Source organism: Myotis davidii, unplaced genomic scaffold (assembly GCF_000327345.1).
Source record: "Myotis davidii unplaced genomic scaffold, ASM32734v1 scaffold271, whole genome shotgun sequence".
NCBI classification, from domain to species: Eukaryota; Metazoa; Chordata; class Mammalia; order Chiroptera; family Vespertilionidae; genus Myotis; species Myotis davidii.
Window position 1 is genome coordinate 691,715 of NW_006284839.1, and position 4,595 is coordinate 696,309.

A 4,595-nucleotide genomic window follows, 5' to 3' on the forward strand; every position below is an offset into this window, starting at 1 on the left:
AAAAATAAGTGCATCCATTTTCCGGTGACATTTAGTGTTCCCAGTCTCTTTTTCTCATCTCATCTGACCTGCTTAGTATCTCCCTATCTCTTAATCACAAGGCTCTTTATCCATGACTGCCTCAGAGAGGGGCTCTTTAGACATCCTGTCTCTGCTTTTGCCTCCTGGGAACAAGCCTACCAATGACAATTAATTCATTTGGCTAATTGGTATATTGCTGTCTTTCCACGTTGCTTCACGGTATTCATTCACGCTCTGGCAGCCTCCACCTGGCACTTACACAAGCAAGGGACTGACCTTTGACCAGCTTGCAAAAGATAGCTATTAGACCGTGTCTCTTCATGGACTGAGCTTTATTACGGAGGTCGTGGAACTGCCTTCTGCCAGATTCTGGCTTATAAATGTGCAGGAAGTGCAGGCTGACCTTGCCAAGTGCTCAAGGCCTGGGCGCTTGCAGTCCTTTGGGTGCTGACTAGCATCCTTTTAAACACTTATAGAGCCACCTGTCTGCTTCCATCTCAGCGCCTACAGGAAATTTGTCTTTGTGCAAGTATTTAAATGGCATCATTTCTGAAGCCTCAGGAAATCCCACCTATGCCTCCCTAATCTATTCTGTTCCTTCCATTTGCCAATTGGACTCAAAGTTTTAAAAACCAAAAGGAACAGTTACATTTTAAAATGTAAACTTTTTATTGAAATAGTACATACATATATAAAAATGCACAAATCATGGACCACTCACGTAATGAATGCCAGGATCAAGAAATAGAACCATGTCGCTAGAAGCACCCTCCCCTCTCTTTACCACGCCCCCCCCCCACCCTGCACTGCCACCACTGCCTTGTGCCCACTTCCAGTCTCCTCCCCTACACACACCAAGAAAACTACTATACTGGCTGGTAACAGATAACTTTTGCTTTTGTCCTTTATATGAATGGGATCATGTTATATGTAGTCTTTTGAATATACAAATGCGTCTTTGGCTCAGTATTATATTGATGAGATTTATCCATGCTGTTCCATACAGTTGTACTTTGTTCATTTTTATTGCTGTATAGCATGCCATTGTGTGAATAAATGGCTATTTGTTTAATGATTCTAATGCTGATGGACATATGGATTGCTTCCAGATTTGAGTTATAAACGTTGCCGTCATTATCACTAGTCCTTTCTAGTATAGGTCTTTTGGTGAACATAGGTACACTTTTCTGTTGAAAATACGCTGGGGAATGGAATATATATGAGATATAGGATACATACATTCAGCATCAGTAGGTACTATTGAACACCTTTTCTAAGGTGGCTACCCATTTACACTCCCACCAGCAGCATATAAGAGTTATAGTCATGACACATCTTCATCAGCACTAGATCTGTCTTTTCCATTTAGGTATTCTGGTGGGTGTGTAAAAAAGTGCATTGTGTTCTTAATTTGCATTTCTCTGATAACTCGTAGCAATGAGCACTTCACTTTATGTGCATTGGCCACTTGAATATCTTTTTTAAAAATATATTTCTTTATTGATTTTAGAGAGGAAGGGAGAGGAAGAGAGAGATAGAAACATAAATGATGAGAGAGAATCACCGATCAGCTGCCTCCTGCACACCCCAACATCTGATGTGCCCCTTGACCAGAATCGAAACTGGGACCCTTCAGTCCGCTGGCCAAATCGGCTAGGGCTGAATATCTTTTTTGTGAATTGTCTGTTTAAGTCTTTTGCTAATTTGGGGGGCAGGGGTTTATACTGTTTACTTAATAATTTAAAAAAATACTTTTATTGATTTAATAGAGGAAGGGAGAATAAGAGAGAGACAGAAACATCAATGATGAGAGAGAATCATTGATTGGCTGCCTCCTGCATCCAACCCCTCCACCCCCCACCAGATATGGAGCCCACAACTCAGGCATGTGCCCTGACCGGAATCAAATGATGATGGTCTGGTTCATAGGTCGACCCTCATCCACACTGGCTGGGCAATAAAGTTCTTTTTTTTTAAAGAACTTTTTATATTCTGATAATGTGTTGAATATGCATATTGCAATATTTTCTCCCATCTTGTGAACTTAATGCTTCTTTTTCTTAATAGTCTTTTAAATGAGTCCTTTGTGCTAGCTGTTTGTGTTTCATATCTAAGAAAAGTTTTCCCACTCTAAAGAAGCTATCATGAAATATCATGAAGATGTTTTCTTTGAAATTAACTTTTGTGTATGGTGTGAGATAGGAATCAAGATTATTTTTTTACCATATTTTTCTGTTGATCCGGAACTAATTATTGAAAAATTCATACTTAACCCTATACCATTAATCATGGGATTATATATGTATGGATCCATTTTTGGACCATTTCCAAGAAACAGTTAACTGTTAAACTTATTCTCAAGAAAGAATGCCTGTAATCTGATTCTTCCCTCAAATAGCATTTATTATATGTTTATTATGAACTAGGCATCATGTTAATTAGCTGCCTCATTTCATGTTAAACCTTATCAACCCCCCAGTTAGATAGGCACTACTACTACCATTATCTCCATTTTATAGATAAGGAAATTAATACTCAGAGAATAAAATAACTTGCTCAAGGTTTCCTAGCTAGTAAGTATCAGAAACCTGATTTGAATGTAGGTGTGGCTGACTTTGAAGTGTGTCTCTTTATTATACTGTTTAGAGCAGCTTTATTTTGAGGGGGGGGGGCAATAAAGATGTGTGATGGAGCGTGGGGACCAACTTCCCTCACCTCCATCATATATCTATCAGAATATTTTGTTATTTTATTTGAGTTACACAGCTTTGGTGCACATTTAAATTTTCATATTAATTGAAAGAATGCATTTTAAAGATTGGGAACCATAGGTTCATGCCATTTACTAAGCACTTGGCATGTGATAGAATATATTGTTGTTATTATTCTATATATTCTTTCTTTCTTACTAGCCAACTTTTAAGAGTAAGGAGTGGCTTTTACATATTTGTAACTCTGATGACTAAGGACACTGCTCTGCCCAGAGCAGGCACTTAATAAATATCGGTGTGTGTTTGTTTTTTTATAGTTGTTGAGCTGTAATTACTAACTTGAGAACTTGAAATTTCCTGATCAAGTAGGTTTTTATCCTGTATTGTTTTTAGTGTAGATCATGTGACCAATTCCTAACATATATTTTCTATTTTTTCTCTTTCAATAACTGCTGCCTCAAAGGGGAAAAAGCAGATCTGTGGCTCAATGGTCTGGTAGCAACAGATCTGAAATTTTTTAAATGTATAATCAGGAGCTGATTCCCACACAATTGAGGAGTTAAAAAGAAAGAGAGAAAAAGAGCCTGAAATTGACACAGAGAGAGACAGAGAGCAAACTGGGTCTTGCCCTAGAGACCCTCTCCGGGTCTGTGGCTTTAAGTTCTGTGCTTCTATTTCTCATATGCAAAACAGGACTAATAACAAAACAGCACAGGCTTGTTGTAAGATAAAATGAAGCAAGACAAAAATATCCTAAGAACTGGAGGAAAATGCTATTTAATGTCAAATATTGGTGGAAAGTAAATTGAGTACAAGGTACAGATGTGTTTGATTTTATTGATAATAAGTAAAAGAACAAAATATATATTTTTAGATATTTACTAAAAATGGAACTGCTTGACAAAATAATTCAATATGGTATAATGGTAAATTGCAAAACTTTCTATTGCTTTAAAGTTTTTGCATAAACATTTTAATTGATGTATAATCAGATTACATTTTGAAGTAACTGAATTCACAGTAATTTAACTTAACAAATTTTTAAGATCATAGTCAATGCGTCGGCAGGGCAGGACATTTCTTAATTTACTGATAAAAGGGGCCTTGAACCAATAAACATATTATCCATTGTGTAGTGTAAAAGATATAAAATAATGAGTGTGTATTAAGTGCCAAGGTTTTCTCTAAACTCAATGGTGTGCCAGTTCAATTCAACGAATATTTAATTATTGTTTGTGTTTTCCAAGGACCCGTGTTGGGTCCTGAGGAGGAAGCAAAGATGAATAGTACCAGCCAGAGGGAGACAAGACATTAATCCAGTGACTAGGCTACAAAGCAGAATGAAGAATCATAAAGTAGAAGAGGTAAAACACAGCGAGGACCTGGTGGAGCCTAAAATAATTTCTTTTCCTTCCTCCCTCCCTCCCCCCTTTCCTTCATATTCTCTCTCTCTACCCTCTTTTCACATGTGCCAGATCGCTTATCTGAGGTCCTTGTCTGCAGAGAAGCTGCAATCCTGTAAAATCTCCCCTATTCCCTATTCATCCTTTCCTCACATTTTTATGAGCTCCCCTGCCACCAGCACTGCATTTGGAATGGTATCTATTGTGTGGGTGGTAAAACGATGGACAGCTATTTTTGTTCTAATTATGAGAACGGTTTTATTGGGCGCGGGGGTTGGAGGGGGCGGGTAGGGGAGAAGGAAGAAAGCAGATCAGAGACTGAGCAGCTCAGCAAGGATGCTCCGAGGAGGCGTTACTAAGGTTACTAGAAAGCGGACGGCAGGTGATATTTAGGCAGGATTTTTTCTAAAACAAAACATATTTTCAAATGAGGCGTGTGGACTTAGTGAGCGCAGTGCCA